Source organism: Sapajus apella, unplaced genomic scaffold (genome assembly GCF_009761245.1).
Source record: "Sapajus apella isolate SASKATOON/1434 unplaced genomic scaffold, GSC_monkey_1.0 scaffold87, whole genome shotgun sequence".
NCBI lineage: Eukaryota > Metazoa > Chordata > Mammalia > Primates > Cebidae > Sapajus > Sapajus apella.
In genome coordinates, this window is record NW_022437027.1 from 7,523,373 (window position 1) to 7,546,870 (window position 23,498).

Here is a 23,498-nt window from a genome sequence, read left to right on the forward strand (position 1 = left end):
AGGCATGCTCAATGTGTGTCATCCTTGTATGGACCAAATGACATTAGTTTATTAACAGTGAATGTGCTATTGATTATATTAACAGATGCATTAGATTTTTACAATGCAGACTTAAAAAATAAAACGTGACAGAGATTGATAGTTGCCTACTTCAGTATCTATTTTCCCGTCTTGCTTTAGTAACAAACCTGGAACATTGTGGCCTGGAAACTAAAAATACACAGACCAACTACATTTCCCTTCTTTCTTTGCAACTAGGTATGCCTATGTGACTAAGTTTTGGAAAATGTAAGTGGAAATATTTTGTTGAAATTATGGGAAGACGGTTTAAAGGGAACCAAATCTGTAGGGAATATTTCTTTTTATCCCGTTATATTTATTTCCTCTTTGCCATGACTGTGGATACGTTGTTTGGAACCCCAGCATGAGCTTCATGGCCTATGAAACAAAAGTGGAAGATAGCTTCCTTTTCTATCTTGCAAGATGGCAGATGAAAATGTTGAGAAGCGAGATACTAAGGAGAAAAAAACCTGATGCCAAGAAGGCTGATGCCTGTGGCAACGTTAAAAAGGCAAGCCTCCAGGCTAAAAAGTCCAAGAAGAGGAAGCCCCACTGTAGCTGAAATCCTGTCCTTGTCAGAAGAATTGGCCAACATTTTTGATCTGTCATGTATTCCAAAGAGGCCATGAACAAGAAGTACTCAACTGCTAAATACAGAATTGAAGAGAAAAAGGTTTTTGCAACTGTTACAAAACCAGTTGTTGGTGACAAGAATGGCAGTGCTGGGTGGTTAAACTTTGCATAACATATAGATATGATCCCGTTGAAGATGTGCCTTGAAAGCCATTGAGCCACAGCTTGACCCCCTTCAATTGGCATGTGAGAAAACTGCAGGCCAGCATCCTTCCTGGGACTATTCTGATCGTCCTCACTGGATGCCACAGAGGCAAGCAGGTGGTTTTTCTTAAGCAGCTGGGCAGTGGCTTGCCACTTGTGACTGGAATACTGGTCCTTCACGTAGTTCCTCTATGAAGAACACACCAAAAATTTGTCATTGCCACTTCCACAAAAATTGATATCAGCAATGTGAAAATCCCAACACATCTCACTTCAAGAAAAAGCAGCTGTGGAAACACAGACACTAGGAAGGTGAGATTTCTGACAAAGAAAATGAAAAATACAAGATTATAGAGCAGTTGAATGTTGATCAGAAAGACATGAACTCACAAACTTCACCAAAAATCAAAGCGAGTTTTTAGCTCCAGGGCTACCTGTGATCTGTGTTTGCCTCAATGAATGGAGTTTATCCTCAAAAATAGGTGCTCTACATTTCTTACTAAGAACCCAATTAAATAACCAGTACATTTTTTAAAAAGTAGAAGACAAGATTTCTAACAATGGAGCAGAAATATAGCGGCCGGAATTATTGATGGTATCATGGCTTCCTTGTGTCAGTTATGGCCTATTTCAATATTTCTTTTATGATAAGAATATTAAAAGAAAGGAAAAAACTAAAGACATTTAAATCACTGATTTTTTAAATCTCATTTACCAAATCCGTCTTAACTTACATACCGTATTTCTTCAATTAAATTAAGTAAAAATTTTTATATGGTTATTGAGTGTACATCAGCCTGGGAAAATAGTTATTGAGCTTTAATTAAGGTCTGATGATCCTGCAGTAGCAAAAGGAATCTTGAAGTTATTAATGTACTTACATTAAAAAGGCATTTTCTGCATTATATTACTGAATTTAACATACAGAAAATTTATATATAGAATCAGACCTGAAGCTATAGTATCTATTTACAACACCAACACTTTGGTTTCAGTAAAATAACATTGTGTTAAATTAACTTAATAACTTTATTATACCCATAGTTTTGAGTACATTTATTACATAGATCTGTTTTGTTATCAAGGTTGTTTATCTCTAAGCATAAGAAGTTTTTATTTAAGTAATATGAAAAGAGAGGTTCCATGATTATTGTTTTCTTTTAAAAGGGAAGAATAACTTTTTCAAGTTTGAAAAATAACATTTTTGAGTATGGCAAAAATTATATTGCTATATTAGCTATAAATTAGTCTGAATAATAGAGAACAGAGAATTCAGCTACAAGAGTTTTTGATGAAGTATTCCTGCCCTGAATCTATCTCCCTGCCCTAAATCCAGAGGTTTTTTCCTGACTTACTAAGAAATTTATATCATCACTTTATTTAAGCAAAACAAACTCTAAAATTGTCTGGGAAATGTCTCCATCTTTATAATAATAACTTTTCAAATTAGCTCCTTTATCTTCATCGAACTTTCTTTCTCTTTCAACTATGTCTGGTCTGTTCCAGACTATATTCTCTTTTGTATTTACTTCTAATTTGGTCTTGAGGTCTTCTCTGAACAGTGGCTATAAGCTCTAGCCTTGCTCTGATGGGGCTTCAAGGGTGGTCATAGTGGATATTTACAATCTGGCTTTCACAGGATTCTTCTTTATCCTGGCAGATGGTCTAAAACTTAAGTATCTGGCCTGTGACCAGGTGTCCCTCTCCTAGGAAACTTATTTATGCCGTCGGATGCACTGTGGTTCTTATCTGATCTGTGCCCAGTTTACCCCTACCGAGACAGCCACCTTCCAGAACAGCACTGATCAGGAGAGCTAGGTTCAGATGTGTTAGTCGGGTGAGACATGGAGGAGGCAGCACAACAAACACATTAACGTAACAGAAGAAATTTTTATCACCTACTGATTTTAGAGAGAAGAGGGCAATAGGTCTTGTAGGACCAGTGGGGTCTGGGACACACATGCTCAGCTAGCAGGTGGGGAGCAAGAGAGAGAGGGGGGACCAAAGGGCCAAAGCCTTTACTGGGGTCCAGGGTGTTACCCAAACAGGTTTCTTAGAGCAAGTTCTAATTGGTGGGTTTAAAGCTAGCAGCCTTGAGTTCCAGGACATCATGCCATGACTGAGAAGTACTCACTGTGACATATCTGAACAGAGTGGGAAGTTTGTGAGGACAGTCAAGTAGATTGTACCTAGGTGTCCCATGTGGAAGGGGTCACCAGGAAGTTGTTGGATAAGGCAGACATCTGGATAAATCACACAGAGGAACTGGTAGGAGACAGAGAACTAGAAACGGTGTCAAGAGTGTCTAAGCCCTGCTTCTGATATAAGAAAGTCCAACTTACATTTAAAATGAATACTGAGGCAATATAAAATTATAAGAATTCACTAGATCCTGAATCCTAGAGCTGGTTCTTTTTTTTTTTTTGTTTTCTGGCAAGAAACAAACCACATCTTCATTAGCCATGCATGGGGGTTTTATTGCGATATTAGCAAACATAACCGTGTGAAAATAACTAGGATTCACCTAGTCAACGGTGGGGAATGGCTAGTTGCTTCATAAAGCAAGCTGTGGAAGAAATGGAGGGAACATGCTGACTCTCAGGGAAAGCTCGATAGCCCTTATGACTTTTCCATGAGGAACACCATAATGTATAATAGAACCAACACTGGCTTTGGAGGAAGAAAGTCCTGTGTTTGAAGCTCTGTTCTGCCATTTAGTTCTGTATGTCTGTTGGTAAATAATTTGCCCTTTGTGAACATCAGCTTCCTTGTGTGTAAAATAGCGATAATAATACTTATCTTGGAGGATTGTTGTGAAGATTATGGGTTGTATGGACTTATGGGCAAAATGCTAATGCAGGACCTGGCACAGCAGGTGTTCAGCTCCTGGTAGCTGCTGTTATTACCAGGCAAGATAGTGACTTTCTCTTATTGTGATGAAGAAATGCAGTGAATACCTCAAGGTCTCAAAGCTGAAAGAGACAAAAAATTAAGAAACGGGGTAATGTAATAATGCCGCAGTAAATCAACTTATGACCTTGTCAAGTTCCTGTTTCCTGTTTTCAAGGGAGGATTTTGTCTTTTTCTCTCCTTCACAATCTAGCCCATGACAAGCATCCTCTAAGGTGGCTGTGGTGGTTATGTATAACATGGTACTATGGTGGAAGAAAAAGTGCTACTAATTTATTAACAATTACAGTTTATAATCTGAGTTAAAAATACTTGATAACTGAATAGCAGAGGCACCCGTATTGCACATTCCAACTGCTAGCCTATATCACTCCCCACTTCTTGCCAAGAACAGTCAGAACAAACTCTTAGACTATGCAAATGTGGACCTTTTCACTAACTAAACAGTTGTTTTGATATATTAGGAAATGCTTGGATAAGAAGGAATGTGACGGTAACTATATGACTTTATTACTCTTACGTGAGCTGCTTGGAGACATATACTCTGAATGTATACACTTTTGCATGGTTTTCACGATCAAAAATTGCTTTTGTCAACAAGGAAAGTTTCCAATTCCTTAACAAGCGGAAAAAAATCAGAGTTTTAATCTTGCACCTGATAGTAGTAGTGTAGTAATTGTTATTTTCTCAGTATGTGCACCAAAAATTAAAAAAAAAAAACTTGAAAACTTTTACCTTCAAATATTTAATTTAAAAAATTATGGGAGAAAAGAATAATGAAAAATCCAATATTTCAATTTAGTTTAAAATCAGCAGTAATTTAAGTATATATGAACCGGGCAGTTTTTTGAAATATTAAAATGTGACGTTGTAGCTACAATTTAGGCTGGAGACATGTTAAATTGTTCTGGGAAATTTCTAAGAATCATTTTACCTTCAGGCTGAAGAGAAACATTTAGCAAGCTCTTACTACCAGTGTTGGAAAAGGAAGAAGTACAGGGAACCAAAGCTCATTTTTTGAGTAGCGCTATACTCACGGTATTTCTAAAGACACATTGGTCCCTTCCAAATCCTTTGGCTGGTAAGAATCTCAGGGAATTTGCCCATGGTTGGCATTGTGGTCCTTGGAGTGTATTTGTACACAGGAAACCCAAAGGATGCAGGGAGCATGGATTGGTAATGTATCCTAAACCTTTTAAGGATGACAAAAGAATAACCCACAACTCTGCTGTGGATGGTATTTTAGAAAGAATCTTTGCTTGTACTGTGCTGTATTCCCATTTCACATGTGTTAGGAATGTCTTAAAGGTATTCAAAACCTCCAGATTCACTTTCTGTTAACTAGATGGACCATACTGGTAGAGGTCCTGGTAGGCTGATTCTCAATCTGAAGCCAAGGGTACAGCCAGGGCAGTGTTTTCTCTGCCAGTATAGTGAATTAATCATGGGATAATGGGCAGAATTCAGCTCTGGGTCAATTTTCAGTACAAACTCTATTACCATGCCTAACAAGGTTGTATGAACTTCCTGTTTATATATGTGGAAATACTCTATGTAGACAACATTAACTGGTATAAACTGAACTGCACTTGTGCCAAGAAAATAGCTCCACATGCTACAGACATCTTGGCTCTCTTCTGCAGCTTTTCAGGTGGTGTGAATTCTGGCAGGAGCCAAAGGCCAAGCTCCAGGATGGAGCCTGGGTCTTTGGCCCACCAGCTATGGTGGGCAGCTTCACAGGGCATATGAGGCAGCTCCAGCTGGCAAGCAGCCCCTTCCTTTTAATTAAAGCCATTGGCACCTTCGATAAGGGAGAAATAAAAATGGGAAAGAGCTGACCTTCACTCTACACTGAGGGTGTCAAAACTGATATCTTCATTAAAATATCTTAAGCTGAACTTAGAATATCAAATATTTATTGCTGGAAGACTAAAGCTTTATCATCATCATCATCCCTGGGGCGGGGATCGGGGCAGACTTAAATAGTACCCAGAAGATTCCTAGGCTCCTGGAGTGGAACTGTTATGGCTTGGCACCAATGTTGCTAGAACATCTTGTGAACAGGTACATTGCCAGATGAACACATGTGAACAAGAATGCTCAGCAAGGAGGAAATGTTTATTTTATCAGTAAGCATCAAATCTAACTAGAAATAGGCTAGAACTGTTCCATCTGCTTCATGTGCAGGGCCATCCAGGCTTCAAGACAACAGATAACTGGTGCAGAAGTTGGGGGCAGAAAAAAAAACAACATTGTGCGTCTGTCCCCTAGTCAAGCCTACTTAACAAGCATTTTCCAGTGTCTAAGCATGTTTTACCTGCCCATGCTATCAGAGAAGGGAAACATTGGAAATCAAATCTGTATGATTTGCTATTTATTAGACATTGTTATTCTCTGGGCAAGTAGGGAGAAGAGTGGCTAATTTGTTTTGCTGCCTTTTGCATGTATATTATTGATGAAGGCTACATAGTTTCATTGATAGTTCATAAATTTACAGATAATATGAGAAGGAAAAGGAAATTCAGTGTGTGGCAAGAGTGGGGGGAGTTTCCATTTCTTTCTTTTTTAAAGTACAACTTTATTGAAATATAAGTGATATACATGATACTGAATATATGGAAAGTGTAAAATTTATAAGGTTATGTGTATATATATCCATGAAACACCACAAGTAAGATAATTCGCATGTTCATCACTCCCAGGAATTTTCTTATGCCTTGTAATCCTTTCTTCCCGTTCCACGCTGTCTTCTTCACTCTTTCCCCTTTCCCAGGTACCCACTCAGCTATTTTTCGTTGCTATAGATTACTTTGCATTTTCTAGAATTTTATATAAATAGAATCATATAATATGTATTCTTTTTGTCTAGTTTCTTTCACCCATTACACTTATTTTGAGATTCATCCACATTATCTTGTGCCCATAGTTCAGTCTTTTGTATTGTAGAGCAGTAGCCTGTTGTATGGATAAAGGACCATTTTCACATGTTGATGGTGTTTGGATTTTTTTCCATTTTTTGACTGTTAGAAATAAAGCTTCTATGAACATTTGACTGTAATATTTTGCGTGGACAGTTGTTTTCGTTTCTCTTGGGTAAATATCTAGAAATTAAATGGCTGAATCTTATCATTTATTTAAGAAACTGCCCGCTTGTTTTCCAAAGCAGTTGTGCTGTATTACATTTCTATCAGCAGTGTATGAGGGTTCTGGTTCTTTCGCATCCTTAGAGACATTGGATATGGTAAGCTTTAAAATTTTACTCATTTTAATAGGTGTATCATGGTACCTCATTCAGTTTTAATTTCATTTCCTTAATGAGTAATGATGTTGAACATCTTTTCATCTGTTTATTTGCAATCAGCATGAATTCTTTGGGGGAGGTGTCAGTTCAAATATTTTGCCCATTAAAATTTCTTATGATTGAGTTTTGAGATTTCTCTCTGTATCCTTTAAGTTCGTCCTTTATCAGATATGTGATTTGCAAATCTTGTTTTCCTTGCCTGTGGCATTTCACCTTTTAGTTTTTTGAGATGGAGTCTCGCTCTGTCACCAGGCTGGAGTGCAGTGGTGTGATCTCAGCCCACTGCAACCTCTGACTCCTTCGTTCAGGCGATTCTCTTGCCTCAGCCTCCTGAGCAGTTGGGACTACAGGCACGTGCCACCACACTCAGCTAATTATTGTATTTTTAGTAGAGATGGGGTTTTGCCATATTAGCCAGGATGGTCTCGATCTCCTGACATTGTGATTCGCCTGCCTTGGCCTCACAATTCACTCTCTTAATAGCACTTCTAATAGAGGAGGTTTTAATTTTGATTAAGTCCAATTTATCAATTTTTTTTTGATGGATCTTGCTTCTGGTGCAGTACTCAAGGACTCTTAGCTTAACCTAAGATCACCTTCTTCTACATTTCCTGTTTTTCTCTCTTCATTTCTCGGTGCCTGGAGCAGAAGTGGCAGAGCTGGTTTGTGGATGTGAAGAGATTCTTGTTCTCTGCATTCAATAGCTCTGTGCAGTCTGGCTACTTGCCATTTGGATTTGAAGCATTAGAAAAAAGACAGGAGCAGGAGACTTGAAAACTTCCTGTGAAACCTTACAATCTAACTAAGAAAAGAAAGCCACTAATTGCTTTCAGAGAACTTGTCAAGAAGGTTTCAGATGTACTCACAGTCGGTTTTTCTAAGAAAAAGCAAAAGCAAAAGCAGTTTTATACAGTATTTTGAAATGTTAACCAGTGGCATTTATTATTTAGAAAACTGGGAAATGGGAAGAACTTTCTTGGCATTTTAATTTTTAAGTGTAATTAAAATATTCTTTCTTTCACTTTGTTTTATAATTTAGATACTATATTTTTGGAATACGACCCTAGATAAGACTCAAAATAAACAATGTTGCTACTGAATGAGCAGTTCTAAAACTTAAAATTTAATGAACTTAGGTTATAATAATACAGATCTCAATATTCCATTTGGTCACATTGTTTGGAAATATTTGTCATTAATTATAATTCTGGTATGAACTACATTTGTTGAAATTGCTTTAATTCAAGGCAGCCTCTATACAATATTTTTCAAAACATCCCAGGGTTCTAAGTCACCAAATATATAAATAAAGCCTGTCCCTTAAGGCATCCAGTATAAAGCAAACCTTATAACTGTGAGAAGAAAATTATTTGAAAAGTTTCCATTTAACTTAATTAAATATTTATAGAGCAGATAATCTAAAAGAGTTGCTTAGTTAATGCTAGGTGATCCTTTTAGTGAACATCTATTCTGATCTTGTTACTCATATTGCTCATTACTTTTAAGATTTTTGAGAACATTTTTCTAGAAGACTTGGGTATTGTGTGTTCAGAGGTTTAGGTTTAAAACTATGACACTACGCTGAGGAGGGTGCTGTTTCTAAAGCTGGTTTAAATAGTTTAACATGCATTCAGAAAATTTGTTTTTCATTGACAATATAAAAGCTAGCTGAAGGGTATGGAAATGGAGGGAGGGAGAGAAGGTTAAATTTCTTGCCATGGGCCACCACTGGAGCAACTGTTAACAATTTAGACAAGGATTATTTTTTGAAGGAAAACTGTGCAAGTAGGGTTTCTTTCCTGGAGGCAGGCAAAGGACATGCCTGGGCTCATACATTTTTAGCAGCTGGCATGTTAATGAGACAATTTCTACTGAAATGAGCTAAATACTATTACCATTTGTGGACTTCCAACTGATTTCCAAGGCATTTATTGAACTTCAAAAAGTGCTCCAGAATAAATGCAAAATAAATTTTTAGATTCATATGTATGTTGGTACCTATACACAAGAACAGTCAATGTTTATACTTACGTAGCTTGGCTCAGAAAGTGTCCAGATTTCTTAAAGCTCGTGTTTTGATAGCTAAACAGTAATAGAAATAAAATCTGATAAAAGTTGTTACCTAATTCAGCGACATTTTCAAAGTTTTTCTTTTCTTATTTTTTGGGAAAATAATAACAAAAACATTCACTGACTGAAAAGTCTGCAAAACTAGGGCAAAGCACTAGTTTGGCACAGCTGGAAAATAGCTGCATCCTACCAGAGTGGGAAGACATGGAGCTCCTCCCTAGTTTCCAAATCTGAGAGCAGCATTATTAGCAGGTGGTGATTACAGCTTTGGAGTGAAACAGTGAATTTTTCAAAGCACTTATCTATTCTGCTTTTAGTAATACTAGCTTATGCTTTTTTATTTTCTGAATTATTTTTATATAAACTATCTTATTGCATTCTTATCACTGATATTACTATACATATTAGAGAAATTAGGAACTTGAAGAAGAGTTAAATATTTTGCTCAAGGGTAACATTGCCAGTTGGCAGAAAAACCAGGATACAAACATTTTCTTTCTCTAATAGTTTCTCTACTGTTGTTAGGTGCTGCCCCTTAAAAACAAAAGCATCTCTTTTTGTTGATGGGACGTTTAACTGTATCTGTGTCTGCTTCTTTAAATATCCATCAATAGACGAGAGTTAAAAATGAATGTTAATGGATTCAGTAGCAGAAGAATGAGAGCCCTGAAGTCCCATGTGCTCTCCAGACAGCAAGTATCCCGGTTGCAGGAAACACAGATGTTCTGTATGATGACTTTAAGATTTCAGACTATGAGTCTGCATGCAGAAGTGTGCCTCTTATTAAAGATGTTTTCAAGTGGTCTTTCCAGCAGATTCAGCTGAGAGAGGCCTGTCCATGACTGCTCTGCTGTAGGATAGGCATACTCAATGGTTGGCTTCTCAGCTAAGGTCTATCTTTGAGATCTCTGTCCCTTTTGCAAATGGAGAAACTCAGGTCCTAATTAAAAAATAAAACCCAATGCCTGTGACATGTGTAGCGTGGCAGGGACAGGAGCTAAGGTGACGTACTTAGGTATGCCTGGCTGATATTTCCTCTAATTGGGCACAGTATGTTTGATGGGTGTGTTAGTCAGCTTAGGCTGTCATAACCAAATACCATAGAGTTGGCAGCTTAAACAACAGAGATTTATTTTCTTACAGTTCTGAAGGCCAGAAGTCCCTGATCAGTGTCTGATGAGGGCCTTTTTCTTCACTTTCTGATGGCTGCCTTCGCTGCGTATCCTCACATGGCCTTTCCTTATTGATTACATGTGGAGAAAAAGAAAGATACCAAGCTCTCTGGTGTCTCTCTCTCTCTCTTTTTGTTACAAGGGCATTAATCTCATCATGAAGGCATCACCTTCATTTAACCCTAAAGTACCTCTCAAAGATCCCATCTCCAAATACCATGACATTGGAGGTTAAGGTTTCAACATATACATTTGAGGGGGAGACAGACATTCAGTCCATAAGAAATGACATATGTGACTTCCAGATCACATATGGGAAAGCTGTTCCACAGCTGTTGTAATTGTGGGTCTGGACTCAAGAGCGAGATCTGGTGTGGCATTAGATATATCTTGTTAGATATAGATGAGTCTCCTCTGCCGGTCACTGTTTCTCTAACTTCTCTTTACTGTGACTATTGCTAAGGTCTCAGCCCCAGGAATTCCCACTTCTCATGATACCACAAACACTCCCTGGGCAATCTCATCCTTGCTTATGGCTTCTACAGCCACATGCAAACTGGTTATAAATAATGCAAAACTTCTCAATCTAGTGTCCTATTTTTTCAGACATTTCTTCCAACTATATCCTAAACATTTCCTTCTAGTTGTTTTTACTGGTGTCTCACACATGAGAATTTCAGATTTAAATTCACTACTTTTTCTCAATACCCACCCTCAATAACAAGTAACTAACTTCTTTTTATTTCCTCTGCCTTAAGTGACAACGCCGCCACTCGTCATCCAGCTGCCTGTTCAGTGATGACGCCCTTTCTCTCTGTACTTGTTTCCTATTGCTGCTGTCACATATTACCACATCTTTTCCTCATATTCTTCTCTACACTACATAGTCCATGTTCCAGAGATTCTGGAATATTTGTTCATGCTTCATATCTTATCTTCTTTGAATATCTAAAGAAATACCTCTTCTCCACATTGAGTACATTTTTTTTTCCCCATAATTTCATGGAAATCTCTATACAAAGTTAACTACTTCCTTCTTTGTGGCCATCAATGTCAGCAATAATAGGAAAGGTGACTGAGACTCTGAACATGTATAAGAGATATTTTGGATATTTCTTAATTCTAAAACAAAGATTTAGATTTAAATTCTGCTGATAAAGTCCAGTCAGATCATTGTGTTATTACTGATATTGTGACTTTTTAAAATTTGTTTTTTGAGATAATGTCTTGCTTGCAGTGGTGATATTTTGGTTTACCACCACCTCTGCCTCCTGGGGTTCAAGTGATCCTCTGCCTCAGCTTCCCTTGTAGTGGGATTATAGGTGTGCACCACCACACCTGGCTAATTTTTGTGAATTTGTAGTAGAGATGGTGTTTCGCCATGTTGGCCAGGCTGGTCTCAAACTCCTGATTTCAAATTATCCACCGGCATTAGCCTCCCAAAGTTCGGGGATTACAGGCATGAGCCACCATGCCTGGCAATGTTGTGACTTTTTAAACGATTCCTTTTCTCTTTCTAACTCCCACAGACATACACAGTCTGCTTGGGTCTTTCAGGTTTGTGAGGCTCACTGAATTTCAGGTGACACTATTGATATTTAATATTCATCATTTTATTGTACTAGGCATTGTATATTACAAGTAAGTATATTTTTATAAATTATATATGTTCTTCTTATATTTTTTTAATACTCTGTTGGCTCTTGTGTCAGTTTTTCTGGGCTTAAATGTTCACTCTTACGTCTTCAGCTATGTAACCTTGAGTGAGTTACTTAAGCTCTGTCAGTCTCACTTTTATCAAGAAATGGAGATAATAATAGTATAATTTCATAAATTTATTGGTAGCATGCTTAATCAGTATTAGGAACATGTGCCTAATACATGTTAGTTATTATTCCAGAAGGTGAATTTTCTGAAGGAAAATACTATTTGTAATTCACTCCTGTATCTTCATAATCAGACATAATTTCGATACATAGCAGACAATCAATACATATTTGTTAAGCAATGAGTATATATAAACTATTCTCTGACTGTCAGAACATAGTTAATGTATGGAAGACCAATTCAGAAACAAGCCTTATGGTGAAAGGATTTTTAAAATTATGGTACTACTTTTCTTCTTTCTTTTCCCCTTCTTTCTGTGAATTAGAATTTTGACTTAGATAGAATGCATGGATATATAATTAGATGGTATTATCTAACATGGAAATTTAATATAATAAAAATTAATTTATTGAGAATTATTTGTTCAGTAAATAAATATTTATCAAGGGACTGATACATGTAGGGCATTCTTGTAGGTACTGGAGCTGCAATGTTGCATTCTTTGTAACTGGAATCAGACACAGTTTTCTGCATATTTCTAAGCAGAGTAAATGACAGAGGCCGCAAAGGCCTGGAATCTGCTCTGTTTCCTCCTCATTAAACCTTCAGGGGCAACATTTGACCAGTGAAAAGGGAACAACCTAAGTGTGTGCTGTTCTCTGTCAGGTCCCATGTTATTTGTACCAGGGTGACCTCAACTCTGTGGGACGCATCGTTCAGTCTCCCCTGCTCAGTTTTCTGAGTGTGGATTGCTGCAGGACTGGGTGTCTTCTCTCTCTCTCTCGCTGTTTCTTCTGGTTCTTAGCTCTGTTAGCCTCCCTTTTCTTCCCAACAGAAATTCTCTTTAACAGACATGGTCCAAAGTGACTGGAAATTTTCCCGATTTTCAGGCTTTTAAACAAGGTTGGCTCTTGAACCACTACTTCAGAATGGAGTGCAGCTCTTGGCTGGCTAGTCCTCTTATTGCAAGCTATTTCCATATCTTTGACATATAATTGACATTCATAAGTAAAAGCTGACATAAGTAATGTCCCCTGACATTACTATGGTACCTTTGTCACCGCTAAGAAACTAACATTGATACACTACTATTAACTCCATACTTCACTGGACTTCACCGGTTTTTCTCTCATGTCTCCATCCTGGGCTCCCATGTATAACACTATAATATGCTAAGTCATTATGCTTCCTTAGGTCGCCACTGGCTATGACAGTTTCTCAGATTTTCCTTGTTTTTATTGACTGTCAGTTTTGAGGACTGCCGGTTGGGTATTTTGTAGAATGCTCTTTGTTTTGTACTTGTCATGATCATTTTTTCATGACTAGACTGGAGTTATATGTGCCCTTCCCATCACAGCTTATTATTAATACAGTATACACTATTAATCTGACTTATGTTGATATTAACTTTGATCAGTTGGCTGAGGTCATGTTTATCATGTTTCTTCATGGTAAAGTTAATTTTACCTTGTTTTAAGGGAAATTTGTCATAGACCTTTGGGATATGTGCAAAATTTAAAACATCTCACATGTCAAATGTAAGAATACCAAAGGCTTATTTTAATAGAAAAGCATAATCCTACATCTCATTTGGAATATATTCCTTGAATCCTATCAGAACCAACTATTGTGATGAAAAGATAGATAGCACATCACCTCACTACTGCCTCCAACGTGATTTTGTCCCTGCCTTCCCATAGTTGGCTGGAAAGCTAGACAGGTATGAAATTGATGGTATTAATTAAAGGATAACATATTGCTTAGAAGATTTAAGTAACGGCAAATGGGTCAGGAAGAAAATTGTGTGGTAAACATAATTAGGATTTAATGAAGGAGGAATGACTCAGGGATGAGGCGTCTTATTGAAGAAATTGGGTGCTATGAATTGGGAGGGCTTGAAAGACAAGCTTATGGGTTAAGACTGAATGAAATGAAGAAATAAGCTATGTGTGAAATGGGGAAAGATCATCCTAGGTGCAGGAAGAGCAAGTACAAAGGCTTAGAGGCTTTGCTGATGTTTTCCAAGAACGGTAAAAATGCATTCTAATTGCCAGTGATTTCTAGAGGCTTCTTAGGAACTTGCTCTGGTTATGAACTCTGAAGCAAATGTAGCCTGGTTCTGAACTGTGTGAAGTCATGGATATGTTTTTGAACCAGAATATTGTCATATTGTCTTAATTTTGAACAGGCTATACTCATTGTTTCTTTCTTGAAATTTTTCCCAAGCAAAAGTCTTTGGAAATACTAAGAAAAAGTTAATACAGCAAGGATTTGACTTCATTGCCTACTTCTGGAAGTTCTCTAACTCCCCAGGAACATCTATGGAGATTTTCCTCTAAAATTTATTGCTCTTTAAAATGTTTCATTAACTCATGGGAGTGGGTTAAATCTTGCCATCAGCATGTCCAGAGAAGCCAGACAAGCTTTCGTTAAGCTTGTTTATTTGTAGCGGGTGTTTGAATTTGACATTTGATTTGACTTAACCATATTTTGGGAGACTGCAAATTAAGAAAGCATCTGAAATATGCAGAAACTGTTATGCAGAAACATATTTACAGATATATGAGTGGAATTAAAGGAAAAACTTTCAATGAAACTCTTCTTTTTGCTTGAGGTTTGAAAAGGCTTGATAGTTTTCTAATAATCCACAGCCAGCTGATTTCCGTTCAGGAGGCTAAAATGGATATAATAAGAAACCTGTTCTTGTAAAATTTTCAGCCTGTCTGAAACAAGTCTGAGCAGGAAATGTTTGTGAGAAACCTGTTCTCCCAGAGCCTTCCCTCCTGGTTCCTCATTTCAGGAGGCTCCTTCCACACCCATATGAGTATCTGAAAGGTTTGTGATTTTTTTTTCCCATCCATATTAAGACTATTAATGGTAAATAGGCACATGGGTCCAAGTTTTCAATACAGCCTAGTGACATAGCAATTCTGGTTTGCTCCTGATCACTTTAACATGGTTTTGTCACTCTTTAAAGCAGCCTTTGATATTCAAAACATAGGAAAACTGTAAGCCTTTCATGCCCCTCTCTCCATTGCAGACCCTGTGCACTGGCACTCCTCTCTAAGCCGTGAAAGCAAAACCACATCTGTCTTGCTCTCTCCTACATCTCTCCGTCAGAGAAATACCTGTCACCTGAGATGTGTTCAGTGAAAATATATTACATATATGAATGACTGATACAACTGTCTGTGGTATCTAATTTGGAGAATGCAAAGCCCATACTGGCCTCTAGGAACTCTTTGCCCAGAATTCGCCATCTCATGCCTCCAGCACTTATGGATTTTCATCCTAGGAATAACTCAAATTAATTACTCTTAATAACCCAGAAGGTACAGGAGGTAAATACTTTTATAAAAATTATATTTTTAGATAAATCCATTAAAACATAAGAATGTCACATGACTTGTTTGAAATCAGATTATTTTACTACTAATTTTATGTTCATAAGAATTATATTGCCAATACAATTGGTAATTGTAATAACAATAAATAATCTTTAATTCTGTTAATGTAAAACCATACACTATATTAGAACCAACTAAATATTAAGTACTGTAATAGATGCGATGTTTGAATACAGAAGAATCTAAAAAAATAGATGTTTAATTCTGAGTCATTTAATAATAACATTTATTGAACACCTATTGTGTGCCAAACACTGAGCTAAATCTGTACATTAAATAATTTAATCCTCCTAAAAGGCCTATGAGCTAGTTACTACTGGTTTCCATGTTTTACAAATGAGGAAGTTAAGGTTTGGGAAGATTAAGTAAATTGTCCATTTTCAAACTAATAGGAAATGATGAAAGTAGTAGATGAACTTGGCTTTTGATAACACAGCCTTTGCTTTTCCTTTGGACATTTAACTTCGTTGTTTGTTTTTCAACTTTATATTCTAGTTGAGGGTTCAGGACATACACATGAAATAATACTTGACAAAAATACATAAATGACCATAGTAACTATAATACAGACTTCCAAAACCTACAAGAAGATATGCCAACCAAACAGGTAATTGACATTGGAAGCATTTCCTGAAGAAAGTGAGTTTAAATCCATATGGAAAGCTGGGAAAGAATTTTTGTGTATGTGAATATAAGATAGACTGCAACTAATTAGGCTAAAAAATAACCCTTTACTTTTAAAATGTATAATGCGAGGTTCCTGATTGGATAATAGTAACAACAATAATAAAAATAATAGCACTTTATATCTGTATAATATGTAAGGGTTTAAGAATACACAATTTGATTTCATTTGTAGATGTATGCTATGATCCTCTTTAATATTAGAAAAAGATAACTAGAAGAACCTTCATGCTAAAGCTTGGAAAACCACAGTATTTGAGAACATTATTCAATTCAATATTAATATATGCTGAAGTAACAAAAACAGTCCACAGTCTTGCATGAATTCCTTTTAAATTGTTATGAAATGGTGAGAGTCAGCCTACACATTCTTCCCTTCTCTACTCCACCCTAACCCACCCTACCCAGTTCTCAGCACACATACAATGCTGCTCTTTTTGAAAAAAAGGAAAAAAAAAATTTCTAGATTATTCATCTGGTTTCTATGATCATGGGCAGGACTGCTCAGAATATCCACCAACTGGATCTGTCATATTGGAGTATATCTTATCTGACTTGATTCAAGTCTGGTCTTTGCCAGTAGAAATTCCTTGTGTTAATTTCTGTTTCTATCATTGTCAAAGATGGCACGTCCACTTGTCATTTTATTTTTGCATCTTTCATATTTAAGAATTCAAAGTTCATATTTCCTTCAGAAGAGGTACATGTGTTTGTAATAAGGAAGGTCTCCAATTCATTAGGACTCCTCTTGTCTACTTTTCCCTTTTCAGAAGAGCATGTTAAACTAAATTAACTAAAGAGATAATTGGAGAGAAAGGAAGTTAGAATATTCTAGGAAAGGAATAAAATGATGAAACATATGTTTCATTTTCTTTCTTTTTTGAGACAGTGAGACCTTGTCTAATATATGTGTGTGTGTGTGTGTGTATATATATATATATATATATGCCTTTTCTAATATATACCTTGTCATATATATATACCTTCTCTCTCTCTCTCTATGTATGTGTGTGTGTGTGTATATATATGTGTGTGTATATATGTGTATATATATGTGTGTATATGTGTGTGTGTGTGTGTGTGTGTATACACACATATATTAGACAAGGTCTCACTCTGTCACCCAGGCTGGAATGCAATCGTGATTATAATTCACTGAAGCCTTCAATTCCTAGGCTCAAGTGATCCTCTTGCCTCAGCCTTCTGAGTAGATGGTACTATAGGTGTGCACCAGCATGCCTGGTAATTTTTTCATTATTATTATTATTTGTAGGAGTGAGGTCTCACTATGTTTCCCAGGGTCTTTTTTTGTTTTTTTAAAAAAGCATGCTGATAGGATATAGGTAGGAATGTAAAGGAGAGCAGAGATGTGCCTTTACAATGATGTAAAATGTTACCAAACCTTCAATAATAATATCAAGGCATTAGTGGGTTTGAGTGACAGTATAAACTACATGTCAGAAATTTCTGCATTAATTCATAGTAAGTTTTAGCATTTTTGTATATTTTACAACATATACGAGAAAATAGACGTTTTTAAAGAGTATTACCTGAATTTATCAAAAGAGTAGCTTTAAGCCGGGGGACAAATGAGAAAACCAATTTAAGGAATAGACTGGATTTATACCAGAAAAATTATTTGTTTTGATGTGAAAATCATACCTTACACTCTCCTAGTAATCTAGATTAATTTAATACCCATTTGTAATGCATTTTAGTGTCCTTCATAAATGCTAAAAATAAGTGTATTAACACATTTACTAGTGTGTGGTCCCACCTGGGAAGGAAATGGAAATAAACAGAGAGATTAGAAGTCACTTCTGAGTCACATATTCCCCAATAACATTTTATTCTTGCTCTTACATGCCTACTGGTATTCACAGAATAATAAAAAATAAAGACCCAAAATTCATTTCTAATTCTAGATGCATTTTTTTTTTTTAACCTTACATACGTGGCATAGTAAACTTAAATCTCAGGGCTATTACACGCCTTAATATAATCTTTAAATTTGAACCTACATAGCAAGGTGACCCGTTTCATTGTATTAATGTTTAGTTATTTTAATAAATATTGAAATTGAGTAACAGAAGCAATAACAGAAAATGAATGTTGAATATATACTTATCCTCCCTCAAAATTAAGCTGAAATCAATAGCACAAAGCTTTCAGTCATATTTGTGTCAAACATTTATGTTTTTCCTAAAAGCAGTAAACAAAAAGTAAGGGTGCCAATATTTCTTAACCAAAACCTTAAAATATTATATTTATATTTGGGAAGATTTAGAACCTGAGAACAAGACTTCTATGTATTTTAAAGCAAGGCCTATTTATTTTTAATTGCCACAGAAACTTATAGTAAGGATTTACAAATTTAGGACAGGTTGGCAGTGGATGGGTAGGGATTAGGGCCATAAAAATGTTCATTGAATTTTTTTTAATGAATAAAATTAGATAATCTAAATTTATTCACTAAAAGTATTTAATAAACATTTTATATGCTCCATACCTGTTTGCTAAGTCCTAGAGATGTACATAATGGCGAACAAAGCCAGACCCATCCTGCTCTCTTGTAGTTAACAGTTTAGAAGGGAAGAAAACATTAGTTCAACAAAGATGTGAAACCGCCACTGTGAGAAGTACTCTGAGGGGGAAGCAGTGCTGTAATGAGGGGATTTTAAACAGTTGGGGTATCAGAGGTTACCTCGAGGAAGATTCTTAACTGAGATATGCAAGTTGAGTAAGCAGATAGGTGACAAGGTGTGTCCCCGAGTGAAAACAGGAGTGACAGAACAGTGAATTGGAACCAACAAAACTGGGACAAATGAGAAGCAGGGTCTGGGGACATAAGTAGAAAGTACATCCTACAGGCCATTTTAGGCCATGTGAAGAATGCATCTTTATCCTAAGGTAGGTGACTTAATCGAACTTCCTGCCTTGCATTTTGAAAGAAGCACTCTAGCTTTGAAAGAAGCAATTGCTTTGTGGTGAATTGGTTAGAGCTAGGTAGTCCAGCAGGCAATTATTAAGCACGTGATACTGTGTCAGGTTGGTGGTAGTGGGTATGGAAAAAGTGAAGTGATTCAAATGATCTGTAAGAGATATGTTGCCATGGCTAAATGATAGCGTGGTCATGGGATCTCTCTCTCTTTATATATAAGTAATGAATTTACATATTATATATTATCCATGTTCTCCATTGATATTTATATATATAGTTATATAATATGAATATATGTAGATAAATGTAAACATATGTGTAGGAGTGTATGTATACATACATACATATATACATATATATATATTTCAGAGTAGTGCCTAATAAAGGATGCTCAAATAGAGCAATACTTTACGGTTAATTTCTCTTTTATAGCAGATCTTCACTCTTTCTCTTATTTTTCCCTACTAATCACAGTAGTCAGGAATTTTACATAAACAGAGAATATAAGATAATTGAGTGAAAAATAGAAGGATACATTTTCTCTTTATTGAGATGATTTTGACCAGTTTAAGATAATTACAGCACACACATTCTACTTTTTTGAACTAAATTATGCCAAGCTTTCCAAAACCACTAATTAAAGAAGTCATTTAAATAATGACTAAGCTAAGATAATGTATTACAGTTAAAGTGACAGTAGAGAAAAACTTAAAGAATGCTGAGTAATGCTTAATTGCCATTATCTGAGTAAAGCACATATGATTTAGGTTCAGCCTGAAGAATGATATTGGAAAAGTCACTGGGTTCTGGAATTGAGGCTTAAAGTTATGACATTTTTTTGTTGTATTGATTTTTCCATGTCATGATCATACCATTATTTTTAAGGAATTTTACAACTTTTATAATTCTGATTTGTGGCATGGTTTTAAAAAAGCATAAATTATAATTATAGTTTCCATGTGCTTCTCATACCAAGTTGTATTCAGTTAGCAGTTAAGTAAGTGATTGCCTTATAAATATAACTTTAATACTCCATTTACCTGTATGGTTTCTGCCATTGGATGTTTTATCTAACAATTTTTTGGGGATGAATTTATATTTCTCTTGTACAGGGCTCATTGTTTATTGAATAATTGGAGATGGGTTGTATCTAGCTATAGGAGATAGCCGATGTTTATAAAACATGAACACTTAGATCTTTTGCATAACATTTGGATATGAATGAAATTTCCTTTTGAAAATAATGAGCAATGGGAAATGGCATGCATTTTAAAGGATCAATTAAGTTGACACAAAACACTAAGATATGTTAAGATTTTATGGAATGATTTTCTCAGGTAGGGCTTTGGTTGACTAAGATGAACAGGTCTTGTCAGCATCCCTAGTAAGTGTTGGGGATGTTTTGCTGGGGTACGTTTTCTAAATTGTATCACTACAGTTAAAAGACTCTAAATGAAGCAGTATACTGTGTATTACTGTATTACCTCAGCCTGCTCACAGCAGAAGGAACGTTTCAAAACACATTACAGGTGCTCTCTCATTCAGTCTTCCATCTTCTGTTCATTATTAAAAACGAGCTATAAGAAATCACATGGCAACCTAGAGTAGTTCTGGGAAATATTGAGCTTTGGCTTTAAGTCTGTTTTCTTTGTAATACAAATAGTCATTTTCAGCTGATAGTTCTATCCTGAATGATTAATTTGGCTTGAAATGTCTTTCTATATTACCATTATTATTTTTTGTTTGTTTCTGAAACAAATATGAAATGGAAATGTCACGGACAGGGAATTTTTAAATGGATACTTCTATGACTCACAGCCATTTTAGCTTAGGCTTCCTATTTGCAATACCTTCATATTAGCAATGTTTCTTTCTGCCTTTTTGACAATATTATTTCTGGGAACTCAAGCTAATTTCTATTTTTCATTCCCTGTTGAAAGGATTACTCATATCCTCTCTCTTACTCCTCATGTGTCCTTGATCAATAAGAATAATCCATGTGACTCCTTTGAAATTGTTTCTTCTTTAATGAATGCTATTAACTTTTTTCCCCATTTAACTCCATATGTTGATTTTTGGTCCAGATTCTACCACTTTTATATGTGTGTGTGTGTGTGTGTGTGTGTGTGTGTGTGTGTGTATTTTTTTTTTCAATTCTTCACCTTGGAATATTCTTTGACTCTAAGAAGATAAATTAATTCAAGATTTTATATATATACAGTATTACCTGTAATACAATTTATGTTATTTTTAAAAGGTTTTTACAGATTCAATCTCATTTTCTTACTATAGTAGAGGTAATTGTCCTTATTCTATAGTTGAAAAAATCAGGGCTTAGAGAAATTAAGTAAATGACTTACCCATGGTAACATTTTTGGAAAGTTACCAACTCAGGACACAAGCTAGGCAATATTATTACTTAAAAAAATATAGCCTGATATTTAGTAAATCACACACATGAAGCAATGCCATTGGCATTGGGGATGGGGTAGAGCTCATTCCACAATTGGGTATTTTGGCTCAATTTGTTTCATTGTAAATACAAAACCCAGATAACATTGCTTATGTAATTAGTTTATCAGGTGTTACAGGCATGCCTCATTTTATTATGCTTGGGCTCATTGTGCTTCACAGACACAGTGTTTTGAAGGTTCCTGGAAGCCCTCCTTGAACAAGTCTATTGGAGTCATTTTTCCAAAATATATGCTTACTTTGTGTCTCTGTGTCACATTTTAGTAATGCTCACAATATTTAAAAATTTTTCTGGTTATCTGTTGGGGTGAGCTGTGATCAGTGACCTTTGATGTTATTCTTGCAATTGTTTTAGGGTGCCATGAACCATGACCAAATAAGATAGTAAACTTAATCCATAAATGTTGTATGTGTTCTGACTGCTTCACTGACCAGCCATTCCCCTATTTCTTTCCCTCTCTTCATGCCGTCCTATTCCCTAAGACACAATGATATTGATTTTAGGCCAATTAATAACCCCACAATGATTTCTAAGTGTTCAAATGAAAGAAAGAGTCACATATCTTTCAATTTAGGTGAAAATTAGAAATGATTAAGCTTAGTGAGAAAGGCATGTCCAAAGCTGAAATAGGCTGATACCCAGGCTTCTTGTGTCAAATGGCAGCCAAGTTGTGGAAGCAAAGGAAAAGTTTCTAAAGGAAAAGTGCTATTCTAGTGAAAAACTGAATGATAAGAAAACAAACGAGATTATTGGTGATATGGAAAAAGTTTTGTCTGGAGAGAAGATCAAACCAGCCACACAAGATTAAATCAAAATCTAATCCAGAGAAAGGCCCTAACTCTCTTCAATTCTATGAAGGTAGACAGAGATGAAATGGCTGCAGAAGAAAAATTGGAAGATAGCTGAAAGTTGGAAGAAGAAAACCTCACAAACAAAAGTTGGTTTGTGAAGTTTTAAGGAAAGAAGCCATTTCTGCAACATGAAAGTGCAAGATAAAGCTGCAAATGCTGATGGAGAAGTTACAGTAAGTTATCCAGAAGATTTAGCTACTTAAGATCATTGATGAAGATGGCTACACTAAACAACAGATTTTCAATGTAGATAAAAAAGCCTTGACTGATGAAAAATTTTGAAAGAAGATGCCATCTAAAATTTTCAGAGATAGAAGTACAAGTTAATGTTTGGCTTCTAAGTTTCAAAGGTTGACTCTCTTATTAGGGTCTAAAGCAGCTGGTAACTTTCAGTTGAAGCTAATGCTCATTTAGCATTCCGAAAATCCTGGGGCCCTTAAGAATCAAGCTAAATTTACTCTGCCAGCGGTCTGTAAATAAAACAACAAAGCCTGGATGACAGCACAGTTATTTACAGGATGGTTCACTGAATATTTTAAGCCAACTGTTGAGACCTACTGCTCAGAAAAAAGATTCCTTTCAATATATCATGACTCACTGACAATGCAGCTGGTCACCCAAGAGCTCTGATGGAGATGTACAAGGAGATTAATGTCATTTTCCTATCTGAAATACAACCTTTATTTTGCAGCCTATGGATCAAATAATAATATCAATTTTTAAGTCTTATTATCTAAGAAATATATTTCACAAAGCTATAGATACCTTGAGTGATTTATCTGATGGATCTAGGCAAAGTAAATTGAAAACCCTCTGGAAAGGATTCACCATTCTATGTATCATTAAGAACATTTGTAATTCATGGGAAGAGGCAAAAATAGCAACATTAACAGGCATTTTGGGAAAGGTTAATTTAAACCCTTATGAATGACTTTAAGGGGCACAAGACCTCAGCAGAGGAAGTAATTGCAGATGTGGTAGAAATAGCAAGAAAAGAATGAGAAGTAAAGCCTGAAAATGTGACT